The sequence below is a fragment of the Lactuca virosa genome, chromosome 1 (assembly GCF_052849685.1).
Source record: "Lactuca virosa cultivar CGN04683 chromosome 1, Lactuca_virosa_CGN04683_v6, whole genome shotgun sequence".
NCBI lineage: Eukaryota > Viridiplantae > Streptophyta > Magnoliopsida > Asterales > Asteraceae > Lactuca > Lactuca virosa.
Window position 1 is genome coordinate 254,555,966 of NC_136426.1, and position 20,607 is coordinate 254,576,572.

The window sequence follows — 20,607 nt, forward strand, 5'->3', positions numbered from 1 at the left end:
GACTTTTATAATATTGAAAATAACGAGATGTTACACTACCCTTAGTTATGAGAACTATTACTGAACTTACCACTATTGATTAGATCGCTTCAGAATTTCATTTTCTATTTATATAGAGCTAGCGAATGCAAGAATGTTATCATATCATATAGCTTTTTTATTTAGAATTTTTTGTATATATTTTTTTCAATTTTCAGAATTTTTTTATATGTATGCAAAAAATAAAATAAAAATCTTTTGTGGGTTTTTTTTATGAATTCAGAGAAATAATAACATAAACATAAGATATTTTGGATTTTTTAAAAATTTTTTAATGCAAAAGCAATGCAGAAAACTGAAAAATTTTAATTGAAAAACTGTAAAAAAAAATTTAATTTTTAACTAGAAGTTGCAGCTAGGAAAGAATGTACCTCATAAGTTTGTATAAATTCTAATTCTGACGAAGATGTTTCCGAAAAATATGAATTTCAACAACTTTGAAGATCCTCTGATTTCCCCAAACTTACTTACAACTACGACCATCTCTTTACTGAATGTAGAAAAATAAACCACTCATTGGGTTGCCTCTCAGAAAGCTGCCCATTTTTAAAGACATTGGCTCGACATTGTCCAACTAGATTTTTAACTGGTGTGGTTGGGATTCCTAATAAGCTCAATCTTTTTCTTTGTAACTCCAGATGCCTTTATATATGACAAAATTAGCGGAACTGGAACTTGCTCAACACATAATTTTTTTTGGTTTTTATCAGTTGAGCACTTCTTAAGATTTCTAAAGTTTTTTTTATGATCGTCTTCTTTCCAGCAACCTCATCCTTCTCTTCAAGTTTTATCCTTTTCAGATTCTTCTCAACAAAAATTCGATCCTTTTTCGTTTTCCGTAATTTATTTTTCTTTTCAGTCTTTCCTAAAATTTTTCCTCAACAGAAATCAACTTCTCTTCTTCCCCAAGCTTATCTTCTTCTGTCAATTTGTATCAGCACCTTCAGCAGAAATCATATCTATTTCCACCTTCCCAAGCCTGCCATTTTCCAGCTCTCTTTAAATATGCCAAATAATTTTCTATCTGTAAATATTTCTTGCACAGAAACATCAGAAATCTCATTGCGGTCCTCCGATAAAGGACTACTGGTACCCAGATAATTAACAAAAAATTTATCAAAAGTAAAATCAACATCATTCGTTTTAAAATTGACCACATCACCATCAAATTCCATTGAAAGTGTACCAACAAAAACATCAATTTTTGTTTTAGCAGTTTTTAGAATGGGTCTTCCCCCAAATGATTGCGTTTTTATCTGATACATCTAAATCCCTCATGTCTACAATATAAAAATGAGCGGGAAAAACAAGTTCACCCACTTAGACGTGAATATCCTCCAATCCACCTTTTGGGTCTACTGTCGAGTGATCTGCCAACTGAATGAGTGTCCCATTCTTTTGTAAAGTTCGTAATTTTAATTTTTCAAAAACTGATAGTGGGATGATATTGACTGATGCACCTAAATCAAGCACGACATTTGAAAAAAATAAGATTTCCCAATTTACAATTAATCGAGAAAATTCCCAGATCCTTGCACTTTGGGGGCAAACCTTTTTGCAACCTGGAAGAGATATTTTTGCCAGCTTTGATTATTTTGTTAATTTTTAGTTTTTTCTTAGAAAAACATAATCTTTTAAAAACTTGGCATATCGAGGAATTTGTGTAATTATATCTAAAAGAGGAATAATTACCTCAACCTTACAAAAAGTGTCCATGATATCCTCATCCTCTCGTTTGTGCTCCGTACTCTTTAGTCGCGATGGAAAGGGTGGAAGTAGCTTGTACTCTTCGATATTTGGCATGCGTTGCTTAGGAATCTCTTTTTCTTCGACTCATCCAAAACTACTTCAGATTCTTTTTTAGCTTCCTCTTCTGGTTCAGAAACGCTTGGACCTTCATACAGTTTTCCACTTCTTAAGGAAATAGTGCTCACATTGTGCTTTGGATTATTTTCAATGTGTCCTGGTAATTTTCCTTGAGACTGGACGACCCAGAGAAGTGACAAGTTGAGACACCTGTTGTTCCAAGTTTTTTTTATACTTTCTTTGGTTTCATCCTGGAATGTGTGGGTGCTTGTGGCAAGACTCTTTACCGTTGGGTTTTTAGGATTCTAACACTCCTAAGGTGTACATCCAACCCTAAATACCTTGGATCTATGTTTTCTCTATTATACATGCAAACTTGATCTATCCAAGGTATTACCCTAACTAGCATACAAAAATTTGATACTTGGGTAATAAAACAAGTTAGATGACATACCTTTTGTTGTAGTTTGAAGCCTTGGACCTTTAAGAACTTAGTGCGCTAAGTGTTGCACCTCAAATGGAATCACACAACACCACTAACAATGGAGGAACTTGAGAGGAGTTCACTTTTGAAGGGTTTTGAGCATTCTAACACTCCTAAGGTGTACATGCAACCCTAGAAACCTTGGATCTATGTTTGACTAAGATACATGCAAAATGATTTTTCCAAGGTTCATATGATTTCATATTAATACATGCAAAATGATTTCACATTCATGATCCAATCTAGCATACATGGGGAACTTTTAAACATAAAAGTTAGCTAGAAAACATACCTTGTAGCAGTTTCGATTCCTTGAAAACCTTGTGAGCCTAGCACCTCAAGTGTGATGCCTCAAATGTCTCACACAACACCAAATGCACTTGGAATAAACTTGAGAGAAATGTCACACTACTTGAAATCGGCTACCCCTCTTCTTTCTTGCTTAAGTGCCGATTTTGGTGAACATAAGAGTCCTTATATAGTGTGTTACAATTAGGGTTACACCATGAAAACCCTAATTGTCATGACCTTTCATTTCCATGACCCATGGGTTCTATAACCACCATGGAGCATACTATGGGGTTTAGCCCAACTTGATAATCGATGAAGCATTATCCCACTATACATGTATGAGTGATTTAGACAATCAACCCATATATTTAATTAGTCTTCTTATGATCACTTAATTAATTCCAAATTAATTCTTGATCGATACTAATTAAATAATATTATTAATATATTAGAACTTATAATATATTAATAAACCATAAGTGTTATTTCTCTCGTTTTAGTCTATCCAAATACATGATGCCATGCAACCCAAATGGAGCATGCCAAACCGGGTCAAGTACATACCAGAAATCGTTATGGACTTAGACACCTTATCGAACAAGTTTCACTCTTAAAATTCGCTAGCGCTCTTGTGTTTTCACTAGTCACTCCTTAGGGCTCACTTAAGTGCCAATTTCATGAGCTTGAGGCGTTCTTATATATTATGGCAAACTAGGGTTACACCTTGTAAACCCTAATGACTTTCCATATCCCACGTGCTCCATGGGTTAAACCTCCATGGAGTATCCATGGGTTACCACATGGGTTTAGCCCAACATGAAGAACTATGGATCATAAGCCTACTTTATAAGAATGAATGATTTACCAAATCAACCCCTTATATTTAATTAGTCTCTTTTGATCACAAAATTAATTCCAAATTAATTCTTGATCAATACTAATTAAATAATATGATTTCATATTAATATATTAGAACTTATAATATATTAATAAATCATAAATAACCTCTTCTCAATTATCCATCCTTCAGATTGTTCCGGTGCAATGCAACCCAAATGGACCATGCTACTCTCGGTTAAGTACTTACCAATAATAGTTATGGGCTTAGACACCTAATCCAACAGTCTCCCACTTGGATAAGTCTAATAAGTATTATTCCAAGAATGACTCCAATCCAACTAGCAATCGTAGCTCTTAAAAGTCATTGTCGAACTCTAACCTAGTCAATGACGCGTCCATTAGATAAGGGATCATATATTCCTCCATTCTAGATATCATATGGATTGAGACATGGATTATAATCATTCTCTCTGTCCATCTGTTATTTCCCGATTTTCGATTTATGAAGACCGACTAATTGAATAAATCAAATTAGTCCAGGTCTGGTGTCATCTCTAAATTATCGAGGGCCCACAGATATTGCTTTTATCCACATGGGGTAAAAGGAACGAATAAACATCAACCCAAATGCTCGTTTCTACTTACTCATCGAATCACACATAGCGATATGTTTTATAACCCCAAGTTAGTAGTGCGTTTACATATCTCAATGTGCAACCGACTTGCAACTACAACTCACACGTCTTGGTTTCAGGAATATATGATGTTATCGTCTCATGATCACTCGTGATAAAATCCATGAAGTGATTCAAATGAGCGTGGGTTGAATTCAATACTCGAATCTTATTCTAGGAGCACTCATGAACATTGTAGCCACCTTGTTCTAGACAAACTACAGACCCATTCATGAAAGTCTTGCTGCAATACCTACTTCCAAAGTATGATCGACTGTGGATGGTTTGAATAACCTAGTTATTCGGGAAGTCAAAACATGCAAAGTGAAACACAAGAATAATACTAATCCTATATGGCCCAAAAACTTTTGAGTCGTATTGATTACTCATTATTCATTGTATAATGTTTCACATAATCAACTTAATACTTGAATTAAAACAATAGTCATGCCATGCTCCAAGCATGTACACTATGTTTGTCTAAACAATAGCTATGCCATGCTCCAAGCATGCACACTATGTTTGTTTACGGTCCTTACTTTGTGAAATAGATCAATTGAAAAACATTGCAATGATGCTCAATTCAAAATTCCAAATCCTTATTGCAAGTGTAAGAATTCCAAATTCTTGTCACTGCTAGGAAGTGTTAGATTATAAACTATCATGAAATGATTCTTTTATAATATCTATGTGCCAAAAGTCACAGAGACCTGACCAAAGATATTACAAAATATTCCTTTGGAAATTGTTACAAGACAATTCTATGGAAAAGAAGTCTCAAATTCAAAGTACATTCCTTTGAACATCCTTCTTGCATAAAAGTTTCTAACTTTTTCATCTATTCTTCAACTCCCAATATGGAAACACTCCATATTTTCCATACGACAACTCATTATTAATAAACTAATGTCTATTCATAACAGTGTCAATATGGTCCATCCATTACTATACTTCCAACTGTCCTTAAGCGACCAATCTTTGGTGAACCTTAGATTGTCCTTAACAATTGTCTAACCACTTTAGTCAAATCCGGTTCTATTCCTTTTCCCTCTTAATGCCCTAGGCATTTGGAAAATTAGAACACGAGAATATTGTAGCATATGCAATCGATTCTATACCCGAAGCATATGGGATACAATTCATAATGTCTAACATAAAGACATGATACTTGAATAGTCTTTTGCTATAATATTTCTACTTGTCGTGTTCTCATAATTTTGATTATGTAAAGGGATGCCGTAATCATAATCAAATTTTGAGAACGCAATTAACATTTCCATATATAAAATTTCCTTATGTTGAACCATTCCAACATAACATTCGTATATATTTGACTAAATTTGATTAAAATCTCACAATCTAAGCTATTAGAATTGAAATGAAGTATAAATTCCTCTCCCTTAATTATAGCAAAACAACTTTTCAAACCCTGCAACTTTGCGATTTGAAACATTTTGTTTTTCTATAATTAACATTGCTAACTTGCAACATTTTCCATAATAATTATGCTTCGACTAGCATAATAATTATTATCTTAATAGCATAACACTTATGCTCCCACTAGCTTTGACATGTATCCAGAGATCAGTTGGACTTCTAGAAATCTATAATTATTGACTTTCTTACCAAAGTTCAGATTTCTGATATGAGATGCTTCGATAAGGCTTTATCTAGGCTTCTCAAACTCATACACCTTTCCTAAGATAGCTCACATGTGTGTGTTAACAATTTTAGAACTTACAGCCATAAGTCTGAAATGTTTAGACCTTTGCAATTTCTCAAAATTCGAATTATGAAGAGGGATGATGTAATCATAATCGAATTTGAGAATGCAAATATCGCAATTGCTATCTCCTTAAAATCTACTTAGTGAAAGCGTTTCAACACAATCATTTTCATGAAGCGAACAGAAACCTTATGACACTTAGATTTAATGGTATATGTGTTCCTATCCATGTGAATTTGTCAAACCATAATCAAAAGATATGGTTAGTGACAAATCCAAACTCATATGGATTGAACTTGTTTAATCTTTATTTATTGCCACTTGGTCGCACAAGGGCCTGCCATTGCTTCGTAGTTGTTGTGCAAACAATTGATAACTCATAGAACTCACATGCATAGTCAAATTTAACTAGAATGGGCACAGAAACAAGAATATGTCAACACGATAGGTCATAAACATCAAGTCGTGTGCTAGTACTTAACAGTAGGTTTATTCTTGATTAGTTCTTGAAACTTGTCAAGATCTTTAAGACTCCCACTGACCTCTTGACATATATGATTCACTTTGTCAAGGAACATTACTTGAAAAACCAATATTCAAGAGTTAGTGAGGATTCTAATCAAGACAAACACTTCACAAAATCGGCCTTAGTTGGTCTTTGTTTTATCCAAAACATCAGAACTTACCAATTTCAAATATACAAGAATAGAAAACTTTTACTCTACTTTTGATAAGTGTTTTAAACCTTTGTTAAGACTATGTCACTCAAGGTTACAACCTTGGAGTATGACTCTAAGACTTGTTTTGGGAACGAAATATGACTCATCTTCCTGATTTAACCATTTCAACAATTCATGATTCCTCTTCTTAGCCATAAAAATGCACTAAGATGTATTTAGAGGATCAATTGTGATATGGTTTTTCCATAACCATTAAGATGATCATAAAACATGATACTAAACTACTCTCCCGTCCTTCCAGATTGGAGAAACTTTTATCTTTCTGCCTAATTTGATTCCTCTCATTCGTTCTGCCATACATTGAATCTTTTCCAATGTCTCAGAATTATACTTAAACTTTTAAGCATAACCATGTTTACTAAACATTAGTAAATCATGACGAATGGTCTTATCGATCTTTGTGGTGGATCTTCACCAGTGCACACCCAGTGTACCGATCCCTTAGTCCTTCACTTGACTCACATATACATGTGAACAAGGAATTAGTCTTAATTTACTAAATATGAAAATTCTCATTCATCATACAATACAACTTGCATGATTCCAGGTTTCTGTCCAATTGAAACTTGGGTGATGAGAATCTTTCCTTATTTGGAAAATACTCGACATTACCACGGACGAAAGAATCAAATTCATATCGCTAACATAGAAACATAGAAACTTAAATTTTCAAAAACGCCATTGCAAGGAGATATAATAAAAATAAAAACAAAATTTTATTTATTTATAAAATGCGGAATTTTTTTTCCTTACAATGCAATTACAAATGAAAACTATGTTATTATATATTTCCTAGCAATCTATCATAACTCCTAAGCAGCAGCTCGAAAATCCAAGCTTCAAACCATGTGATTGAAATCCATCTTCGCGATCAGATTCAACATACTCTTCCTTTAAGCTTCCTTCGCTTTACATGATCATACAAAACATCAAAAACGCAACGTTGTCACATTATGTATTAAGAATCAACAATTAGGAACTTAATAGAGTCCGATAGTAGACTTACCTAAAGCAGAGTCAAACTTTTTGATTCTACCTTTTCTCAGATCTTTCAGGTAGTCAGGGTAGCTTCGCAACCAATGGCCCTTCTCTCGACAATAGAAACATATACACTCTTTGGGAATGGTACACGAGACAATTTGTTAATGTTTCCATTGTCAATGTCCATGGTGTTGGATTAGGTGTCTAAGCCCATAACTATTATTGGTATGTATTCGACCCGAGAGTAGCATGGTCCATTTGGGCTGCATATCATCAGGACAATTTGTTAGGATGGACTTTTGAGAGAAGGTTATTTATGGTTTATTAATATATTATAAGTAATAATATATTAATATGAAATCATATGTTTTAATTAGTAGTGATCAAGAATTAATTTGGAATTAATTTAGTGGTCGAAAGAGACTAATTAAATCTATGGGGACTAATTATGATAATCAGTTATATTTATATGTGTTGGGCTTATGATCCATGTTGGACCAAGTTTATGTATGGATACATAAAGAGTTGGGCCACATGAACCATGGATCATAAAACCCATGGGTATGGATTTGGGTTATATCCATGACCCTAGAAATCCCACATATAAATAGATACTTCATTGCCCAAAATCGCCACTTGTATCTTTTTAGAGTTCATGGTGTCTTTTGTGTGCATGGAATTCTCTCTCAAGTTCATCCTTTGTCCATGGTGTGTTGTGATTCCATTTGAGGCTTCCACACTATTGGGGCTAAGCTCTTTAAAGCCAAATACACCAAGAATTCAAGCTCCATCAAAAGGTATGTCATGCTAACTAGTATATTATAATTTTATGTTAAATGCATGCTAGTTGTAAGATTAATACCTTGGAAACCATTTGCATGTATAATTAGTGAAAATATAGATCCAAGGTATTTATGGTTGTATGTGCACCATAGGATGTTGTAGTATACCAAAACCCAACAGTGGTATCAGAGCCATGGGTTGTTTTCAATTATACTTGATGCAAGTTGCTGAAAAAAAACTGAAAAAAATCGAATTTTTTGCTGTCGGGACAGCAGACTCGACGAGTCCAGTGATGGACTCGACGATTCCATGAACAAATTCATCCAACTCGTCGAGTTGGTTCATGTACTCGACGAGTTGGACCCCCTGACAGCTTATCTTCGAGTTTTTTGGCCTGTTTTGGATTAGAATCATTACCGCAAAGTGTTTTTGTTCATAAAATTTGTTTTTTGATACTATGGTAATGTTTATTCTCATCCAAATAAAGGATAATACTCAAAGTTTCAAGTTTTATACATGTTTATATGATGCTTGAAAAATGTTGATTATGAATGTTCATGTTTATGAGTTTGTTTAGATTAATAGGAAAAATTATGAGATAGTTGTTTTCAATCCAAATTAATCTTGAAGTTGTTCATAATATGTGTTTTTGTAACTTGTCCTCAAGTTATATGAAAAGTCACATTTATGAATTTTAAAACCCATAAAAATTCCATAAGTTATGAAAAAATGAAGAGTCACATTTTTAATGCTTTTAAAGTGTTCCATAACTTGTCTACAAGTTATGGAACTTGAAGGGTTTTTTCCATTAAACCACTTTAAAATTCATAAGTTATGGAAACCATAAGTTTTTTGAATTGTTCAAAACTTGTCCTCAAGTTTTGGAATTTGTAAAGTCAAACCCCATATACACTTTAATTCCAAACCCAAGAATTTTAAAAGTTAAAGTTCAAACTTTATGGACTTCATTAAATTAATTAAAGTGTCTAATTAAAAGAGTTAATAATTCCATAAAGACATGGTTTAAGTTTAATTAAATTAAGAGTATAGTTTAATTAATAGATTAAACGACCAAGTATTTTAAATGTTTAAAATACACCCTTATACTATTATAATATTAATAGTTAATACTTATATATATATATATATATATATATATATATATATATATATATATATATATATATGTATGTATAAGAACAAAGTCAGTCTTACCGTTAGTAGGCCACATTCACGAAGCCGGTCTATAAGGGGGGTATAAGGTTACTGCCTATAAAATGGCAGTTTAATGGGTGTCCACTCTCACCCACCGCTTCCTTGACCGGTGGAGGGTCGTTAGCCGAACGGGTAGGACAAGGACTATAATTCTCCCTTCATTAAAAGTATTAATGATAAATACTAAGTAACTAAACCTTTTATAAATACCCAATCTTAGTTACTTAGGAAAAAGTGAATAAGGTGATAATCCATGAAATTACACTTTGCACTTTGTTTAAGTCGGTTAGTGGAGCCTGTGTGGTTAACCGGCACACTAACTCGTATTTAAAAAGGTAGGCAAAGGGTAACCTAATGTTTATCATAGTATCGATGGAGCGTGTGTGGTTAACCGACACATCGATTGAGGGGTAAACACTTAAGGGTACCAAGTAATTTGCATGGTTACTTCACACCTTGTTTTGTGATCCTCGGTATCCCAGTCGCAAAACCTGAAGGGCACACTCGAGATTGAAACATGCCATTGAATAGTTCAATGAATCTCAAAGATCTAGGAGTTTCAAAAACCAATTAAAACCTAATAATATATATTTTGTTTTCATGGTGGAAATTGGTGAATCGTCATTCGCCTACCTTCAAATATTTTATAGCTTGGATTACGGCATCCCTCTTCCAAGTTATAAAAGTATTGTGTTGGGTCCTAGCCTTAATATTTCATATTGGGTGTTATATTAAGGACTTTAAATCAACTATCTTGAGTATCTCCCAAAAGATGTCAGGTTTAGACATTTATGATCTTCCCAAATCTCTTGAAACAAGCTTTCCTAAATGAACATGATGTCCCACGGAAATCATACTTCTTTCACCTCCTCCAATTATTCTCCCTAACTCATAAGTTCCTGAAAAGTTTAAGGTCACTCAAACCCTATTGGCAAGCAAAGGTCTATGTGTGATCACATCTTGGAGATATAGTCACATATTTACAAGCCGGGAGAGTTGGGTGTCAAAGTCTTGAGAAAGTTGGTAGCTCAACTACTTTCTAAGTCACATAGTGAGTTCTTTTGGAACACCTATGAAACAGACTATGACAAGACCCTTAATGATCTTATCTATTTTCTAAGATCAACTTCCTAAAAACTTTATGGACATTGACAATGATGACACTGGGAATCCAAAAAAGCATTCTCTTCCCAATGGAAATGGATCGGCCATAGTCAACTCGGTTGACCAAATGGTAAAGAGAAAAGCTAAGTCTGAGATAGTCCCATTACCAAAGGGTCCATATGTTTATATTGCCAAAGAAAGGGGCATTGGTTGCGAAGCTGCCAAATTTACCTAAGGATGTTAAAGTCAATAAGTTTGACTCTACTTCAGGTAAAGTCCACTATCTAACTCTGTTAAGTTTCTATTATGAGATTCTTGATACATGATGTGACTGGGTCACATGTTGATGTTTTAAGAATCAAAGAAAAGTGAAGAAACTTAAAGAAAGAATATGATGAATCTGATCGCGTAGATGGATTTCTATCGCATAGTTTAAAGATCGGATTCTTGAGCTACTTCTTAGGAGTTATGATATTTTTCTTAGGAATAGATAACAACAAGTTTTCATATGGATTGTAAGGATAAGTTTTTCCGCAAAGTTTTAAAATAAGAGGTAAATCTTTTGATTTTATTTATTTTAAAATATCCTTACAATGGCATTTGTGAAAATCTGTGTTGCTTATAAGATTCCATTAAGAGCAAGAGTGGAAATATGAATTTGATTATTTCATTTGTGGTAGTGTCTAAATTTACCAAATAAGGAAAGATTCTCATCACCCAAGTTTCAGTTGGATAGAAACTTGGAATCATGCAAGTTGTATAGCATGATGAATGAGAACTTTCGAGCATTGGAAAAATTAAGACTAACTACTTGTTCACATGGGTGTGTGAGTCAAGTGAAGGACTAAGGGATCGGGTACACATTCTTGTGCACTGGTCAGAGTCCACCACAAAAGATCGATAAGACTATTCGTCATAATTTACTATAGCTCAGTAAATATGGTTATACTTACAAGCTTAAGTGTAATTCTGAGACATTGGAAAAGGTTCCAATGTATGGCAGAGCGAATAAGAAGAATCAATTTAGGCAAAAAGATAAAAGTTTCTCAAATCTGAAAAGATGGGAGAGTACTTTAGTATCATGTTTTAAGAACATCTTAATGATTTTAAGACCTTATCACAATTCATCCTCTAAGTGCATTCTGATAGTTAAGAAGAGGAGTTATGAATTATTGAAGTGGTTAAATCAAGAAGATGATTCATACTTCGTTCCAAAAACAATTCTTAGAGTTATACTCTAAGATTGTAACTTGAGTGACATGTCTTAAAGAAGGTTTAAAACACTTATCAAATGTAAGAGTAAAAGTTTTCTACTCTTGTACATTTGAAATTGGTAAGTTGTGATGTTTTGGATAAAACAAAGACCAACTAAGGCCAATTGTGTGAAGTGTTTGTCTTGATTAGAATCCAAACTATCTCTTGAATATCTGACAAGAAAGTCTTATATGTCAAGAGGACAGTGGGAGTCTTAAAGGTCTTGAAAGTCTCAAGAACTAATCAAGAATAAAACCTGAAGTTCTTCACTAGCACACGACTTGAGGTTTATAACCTATCGTGTTGACATATTCTGTGCCCATTCCAGTTAAAGTTGGCTTTGCATATGAGTTCTTAGAGTTCTCAATTGGTTGCACAACAACTTGAAAGCAATGGCAGGCCCTTGAGCTGCCAGGTGGCAAGAAATTAAGATTGAGTTCAGTCCATATGAGTTTGGATTTGTCATTATCCTTGTCTTGTGACTATGGTTTTGACAATTTACATGGATAAGAACACATACACCATTAAATCTAAGGGTCATAACGTTTCTCTCCGATTCATGAAAATGATGGTGAGGAAACACTTCCACCAAGTAGATTTGAAGTAGATAGCAATTGTGATATTTGCATTCTCAAAGTCGTTAGTGGAGCTGTGTGGTTAACCGGCACACTAACATGGACTTGTGAGAAGTGGCAAAGGTCTAAACAATTGAGACTATGATTACGGCATCCCTTTTCATAGTTCTGAAATTGTTTAGACACACCTGTGAGCTATCTAAGATAAGGTGTATGATATTGATAAAGTTTTATCAAAGCAATCTAGTATCAGAAATCTGAACTTTGGTAAGAAAGTCAATAAAGTATTGTTTTTTCTAGAAGTTCAACTGATTTCTGAGTACATGTCAAAGCTAGTGGGAGCATAAGTGTTATGCTAATAATCATCATGTTAGTGGGAGCATGATAATTATGATAAAGGTTGCAAGTTAGCAATGTTAATTATAGAAAACAAAAGGTTTCAATTGGGAAAAAGTTGTTTTGCTATAATTAAGGGAGAGGAAATTATACTTCATCTCAAATCTAAAAGCTTAGATTGAGGTTTTAATCGTATTTAGTCAAGTATATATATGAATGTTATGTTGGAATGGCTCAACATAAGAAAATTCTAATATAGGGTCCATTATTTGCGTTCTAAAATTCGATTATGATTACGACATCCCTTTTCATAATCTGAATTATGAGAACTTGGCAAATTGAAATGGAAATATTATAGAAAAAGACTGGTTTAGTCTTTATGTGATACATCATGAATCGTGTCCCATATGCTTCGGATATAGGATCGATTGCATGTGCTATATTCATCCTTTCTAAAATTTTCCAAATGCCTGGGGCATTAAGAAGGGAAAAGGTCTAGAATTGGATATGACTAAAAGGATTAAACAATTGTCGAGGACAATCTAAGGTTTACCAAAGATTGATTGCTCAAGGATAGTTGGAAGTATAATGATAATTCTGGAAGGACCGTATTGACATAATTTGTAAGGAGGAAACTCTTGTTCAGAAGTGATAGTCAAAATGGAATATGGAAATGTTTCAAAGTTAGAAATTATTCAATCTGTGTAAGATTAGGAAACTTAATGCAAGAAGGATGTTTCCAAGGAGTTGATCTCCTTTGGAATGCTCTGTAATGTTTGTTGTCAAGTCTATCTGACTTTGTGCATAATCATTACAAGAGGATCAATGCATATAAGTTTAGAATCTAACAGATTTCAGTAAATGGCATGAATTTGGAATTCTTGCATTTGCAGTAAGGATTTGGGACTATGAAAAGAGGATCATTGGAGTTATGTTCAATTGATCTATTTCACAAAGTAAAGATCATAGACAAACATAGTATGCATACTTGGTGTATGACATGACTAGTGTTTAGAAAACATAGTGTACATGCTTGGAGCATGGGACAACTATTGTTTTAAATTCAAGAATAAAGTTGATAGCTGAAACAGTATACAATGAATAATGTGTAATCATATGGTGATAAATAAAAGGTGTTTTATTTATGTTCACAGGTTTTGATACCATATTCGATTCAATTATTCTTGTGTTTCATTTTGCATGTTTTGACTTCCAGAATAAACTAGGTCATTGTTCTGGATGACTAAGTTATTCAAACTATCCACAGTCGGTCATATGTTGGAAGTAGATATGAATTAAGACTGTCATGGGTTGGCTTGTAGAGGTCTAAGATGTTGGACAAAGGGCTACAACACTCATGAGTGCTCATAAGTTCTGAGTATTGGATTCAACCCGCGCTCATTGGAATCACTTCATGGATTTTATCACGAGTGATCATGAGACGATAATATCTTATATTCTTCAAACCTAGAGATATGAGTTGTTACTATGAGTTGGTTATACATTGATTGCACGAAAACGCATTGGTAACTCGATGTTATAAAACGTGCATTTGTGTATGATTCAACAAGTAGTTGAACAAGCCATATGAGTCGAAGTTTATCCATTCCTTTTACCTTCGGGATAAAAGCGATATCTGTGGGCCCCTCGATGATTTGGTGATGATAAACGTAAGTGCTCGGCCGGGCCTGGACTGATTTGATTTGTTCAATTAGTCAGTCGTCATAAATCGGAAATCGGGAAACAACAAATGGACAGAGAGAATGATTATAATCCATGTCTCAGTCCATATGATATATAGAATGGAGGAATATATGATCCCTTATCTAATGGACATGTCATTTGATTTGTTCAGAGTTTGACAGCGGCTTTAAGAGCTACGATTGCTAGTCGGGATCTTGGAGTCATACTTGAATAATAGTTTTAGACTTATCCAAGTGGGAGACTGTTGGATTAGGTGTCTAAGCCCATAACTATTATTGGTATGTATTCGACCCGAGAGTAGCATGGTCCATTTGGGTTGCATATCATCAGGACAATTTGTTAGGATGGACTTTTGAGAGAAGGTTATTTATGGTTTATTAATATATTATAAGTAATAATATATTAATATGAAATCATATGTTTTAATTAGTAGTGATCAAGAATTAATTTGGAATTAATTTAGTGGTCGAAAGAGACTAATTAAATCTATGGGGACTAATTATGATAATTAGTTATATTTATATGTGTGTTGGGCTTATGATCCATGTTAGACCAAGTTTATGTATGGATACATAAAGAGTTGGGCCACATGAACCATGGATCATAAAACCCATGGGTATAGATTTGGGTTATATCCATGACCCTAGAAATCCCACATATAAATAGATACTTCATTGCCCAAAATCGCCACTTGTATCTTTTTAGAGTTCATGGTGTCTTTTGTGTGCATGGAATTCTCTCTCAAGTTCATCCTTTGTCCATGGTGTGTTGTGATTCAATTTGAGGCTTCCACACTATTGGGGCTAAGCTCTTTAAGGCCAAATACACCAAGAATTCAAGCTCCATCAAAAGGTATGTCATGCTAACTAGTATATTATAATTTTATGTTAAATTCATGCTAGTTGTAAGATTAATACTTTGGAAACGATTTGCATGTATAATTAGTGAAAACATAGATCCAAGGTATTTAGGGTTGTATGTGCACCATAGGATGTTGTAGTATACCAAAACCCAACACATGGAAGTTTGGGGAGTAGATCTTCAAATCAAATTTGCTTTTCCAGTGCGCCAAATCGTTGCTGATTCAACAGCAACAAGCAAATAGGTAAGATCAATAAGGGTCATGTCGTGGTCTGTCACATAGTAGTCCTTAATGAACTTACTATATGACTCAGGAAGTGATTGAAGAACCCAGTCAACAGCCAAATTCCTCGAAACAACGACACCCAATACACTCAGCCTGTCAATATGTGACTTCATCTCCAAGACATGAGTACACACAGGCCTTTCATCTTCATGTTTCATTGCAAGTAGGGCTTGAGTAACCTTGAATTATTCAAGTCTTTGAACTTGTGGGTTAGGGACAATGATTGGAGGAGGTGGAGGAAGTGAAGTATGATTTCCACGATCCAACCGTAGGACATCATCTTCAAGAGGAAAGCTTGTTCCAAAGGATTTGGGAAGACCATAGTTGTATGAACTAGACATCTACAATGGGAGAAATTCAAGTTAGTTGCTTTAAGTCCTTAATATAACACCCAAATGAAATATTAAGGCTAGGCACCAACACAATATTTTACAATTTGGAAGAGGGATGCCGTAATCCAATTCCAAAATATTTAAAGGTAAGTAAATGACGATTTACGAATTTCCACCACGAAAAACGAAAAAGAGTTTTAGGTTTTAAGTGAATTGAAATTCCTAGATCCTTTGAGATTCATTGAAACTTTCAATGACATGTTTAAATCTCCATTGTGCCCTTCAGGTTTGTGACTGGGATGTCGAGGATCACAAACAAGGTGTGAATAACCATGCAAATTAGCTTGGTACACCCAATGTTACAACCACCTAATCAATGTGCCAGTTATCCACACACACACCATTGATCTATGATTAACATCAAGCTACCCTTTTCCATGCACTGTCAGTCCAGATTAGTGTGTTGGTTAACCACACACACTCCACTAACGACTTAACAAGGTGCAAAGTGCAATTTCATGGGTTAGCACCATATTCACGTTTTCATAAGTAACTAAGATTTGGGAATTTATAAGAGTTTAGTTACTTTATATTTATCATTATACTTTTAATGAAAGGAGAATTAGAGTCCTATCCTACCCGTTCGGCAAACTACCCTCCACCAGTCAAGGAAGCGGTGGGTGAGAGTGGACACCCATTAAACTGCCATTTTATAGGCAGTAACCTTATACCCCCCTTATAGACCGGCTGCATGAATGAGGCCTACTAACGGTAAGACTGACTTTACTCTTATACATATATATATATATATATATATATATATATATATATATATATATATATATATATATATATATATATATATATATATATATATATATATATATATATATATATATATATATATATATATATATATATATATATATATATATATATTAAACCTATAATATTATAATAGTATAAGGGTTGAATTTTAAACTTTTAAAATTCTACGGTTTGGAACTAAATGTTTCAAAGTAAGACTTTGCATTTACAAATTCCAAAACTTGAGGGCAAGTTTTGAAACTTGTCAAAACTTTTAGAATCCATAACATATGAGTTTAATATAGGCTTTAATGAAAAGACACTTTAAAACCCATAACATGAGGACAGGTTATGGAGTTCATAAAAACATTTATGGAAAAAGACTCTTTAACATCATAACCTATGAGTTTAATGAATTCTTTAAAAGAAAAAAATTTCATTTTCCATAACTTGAGGACAAGTTATGGAGTACATTAAAGGCCATAAAGATCATCAAATAAACTAACAAGCATGTCAAATAATGTCCATGATCTAGATTAAACTCACATCAACAAGATAATTCATATCAAACAAATTTCATGTGATTAGCATAACCATATAAACTAATACAAAACATGAAACTTTGACAATTATCTTATAAATTGGATAAACATGATCATTACCACATCAAAAACAGGTTTATAAGGTCAAAAACAGCTTAGGGAAATGATCTTAGTCCAATTCTAGCCAAAAACCTCAAAAATCTGCATTCTGGAGCACCAACTCGTCGAGTCCTAGAACAAAATCGGCGAGTTGGTTGGATGTACCCCAGTGGACTCGGCGATTCCACTGTCCAGAACAGCAGAAAATCGATTTTTAAATCATTTTCAAGCAAGTAGCATCAAGTATAATTGGAAACAACCCTAGGCTCTGATACCACTGTTGGGATTTGAGCATTCTAACACTCCTAAGGTGTACATGCAACCCTAAATACCTTGGAACTATTTTTTCTCTATTATACATGCAAAGTTGATCTATCCAAGGTATTACCTTAACTAGCATACAAAACTTTGATACTTGGGTGATAAAACAAGTTAGATGACATACCTTTTGTTGTAGTTTGAAGCCTTGGACCTTTAAGAAATTAGTGCCCCAAGTCTTGCACCTCAAATGGAATCACACAAAACCACCAACAATGGAGGAACTTGAGAGGAGGTCACTTGCACTCATAAAATTGGTTAGCCCTCTTGTGTTTTCACTAGTCACTCCTTAGTGCTCACTTAAGTGCCAATTTCATGAGATATAGGGGTTCTTATATAGTGTGGCAAACTAGGGTTACACCAAGTAAACCCTAATGACTTTACATATCTCTCATGCTCCATGGGTTAAACCTCCATGGAGTATCCATGGGTTACCACATGGGTTTAGCCCAACATGAAGAACTATGGATCATAAGCCCACTTTATAAGAATGAATGATTTACCAAATTAACCCCTTATATTTAATTAGTCTCTTTTGATCACAAAATTAATTCCAAATTAATTCTTGATCAATACTAATTAAATAATATGATTTCTTATTAATATATTAGAACTTATAATATATTAATAAACCATAAATAATATCTTCTCAATTATCCATCCTTCAGATTGTTCTGGTGCCATGCAACCCAAATGGACCATGCTACTCTCGGATCAAGTACATACCAATAATAGTTATGGGCTTAGACACCTAATCCAACATTGACTATATCTTTCAAGGCCATTCTAGAGTTGTCAGATTGTTGATGTGAATTCTGATTCTAAAAATTCGGTTGATTCAGAACATTATGTTGATGCTAAAAATTCGATTACTGCTGAAATCCAAAAGGATGTTGAAATTGTTGTGTCTGCTAATAATTACCGTTCCATCCTTGATTATTTTTCTGATAAATTTTTTTCTGTTGATACCCTTCAACAAGTTTTACTGCAATCGTGTCTTTTTCAGTAATGGACACATATGAGTAGGATGGTCCATCATCAAGCAGATTCCACATTGTTTTTTCGCACCTACTTTTTCCGTTGTCAGTAATAAAAAAGCTTTCGTCAGCTCAGAAATTTGGGACTCCAGATGAGCATTACTGACTTTGTTTACTCCCATTGGTTGATCTGTATACCACTCATCTTCGTTCCCAACATGTTTTGACTCGATCACCAACTTTTCTATCAGTTCTAGGATTTCAGTTGGTGTCATATCACCTAAGGATCCGCTACTTGAAGCATTTATCAACCGTCGCTCTATGGGTGTCAGACTTTAGCAGAAGCATTTGTAGAGTTGGTAATCACTGATTCAATATTTGGGGCAATGAACCAACAACTTTTTAAGTATCTCCCAATATGTATGTAGTGTGTCTCCTCTTCCTTGTTTGATACCAAGGATTTATCTGTGAAGACTCGAAACTCGCCTTTCTAGAAAATATTTTTCTAAAAATAATTTTGGGAGTTTTGTCCATGTGGTGATTGATCCGAATGGAATATTATACTGTCATTCTCTCGCTGAGTCTTGTAGTGAGAGGGGTAATGCCCTTAGTTTTATCTGGTCTCCAGTAATGGCATGTGGTTTCATTCCTGAACAAACCATGTGAAATTCCTTAAGAAATTTATGTGGGTCTACGTTTTCCAAGCCTCTAAACGTAGGATGGAGATGTATCAGACCATATTTGAGTTCAAAGCTTTGGGCTTCAGGAATAATGATATAGAGAGGTTGCTGATTAACCTCTTTTGTTGCCCATTCTCTGAGAGTTTTCTATCTTTTGCCTCTAGTCATGGTCGGTTTTGGGGAGTTGAGTTCTGAAGGTTCTGGTGTTTCTGAAAATTCAGAGGGTGTTGGCGAATGTTTTTTTTAAATGGGTTGTTATAAGGTGAAGATGGAGGTAATTTCGGAAAAAATGGAAAAGTCATATCTTGTTCGTTCAAGGGACTTCCTTGTGGTGTGGTGATTACTGGAGGAAAGGCAGATGATGAACCAAAGAAACTTGCTAGTTGTTTTCGCTTCGCTACTTTACTCTTCAGTTTTCTTGCAGTTTTCTCAATTACTTGATAAAAAAAACTAGATGAATAGTTTTACAAAAAGTTCTTGGCATACAAACTATTTGAAGCACCGTGTCCCCAACAACGACACCAATTTTTTTAACCATTGTCATGCACGATTTAAGCAAATAATATTTTCACTGCTTGGTTGCACTAAAATATAACACAGGGAAGCGGGGTCGAATCATCAAGGAAACAACCTAACAGTCAATGCCTCTTTGCGTAAGGCACATACTGGTTATTTATGATGAGTTTTGAGCAAAAGAACATCCTATGTGCACATGCAAAACCCTAAAGCTTTGGATCTAGCTTTCTCTATTGTACATGAATGTTATCCAAAGCTTGTAAACCCTAATCTAGCATACAACAAAACTAATTGAATATCAAATAAAAAAGTTTGATGAATACCTTGATTGTTGATTGTAGATCTTGAAGCTTTGAGAACCTTAGCACCCCAAATGTTGTGCGTCTAATTAATCACAAACACCAAAAGCAAATGGATGAAGCAAGGGAGAGAGAGGGGAGAGGAAAATTTTGGCTCCAAGACTTATAGGGTTCAAGTGTTAGCCGAATTCCCATGCCCTAAACGTTTTCATATGGGTGTGGAAATTAGGGTTTTAGTCCTTATCCTTATCTGGTTACTTAGCCACCAAGCAGCACAAAGATAGTTCTAGAACCCTACCTTTGGACGAATTCCTAAGGCCTTATCCTTAGAATTCGTC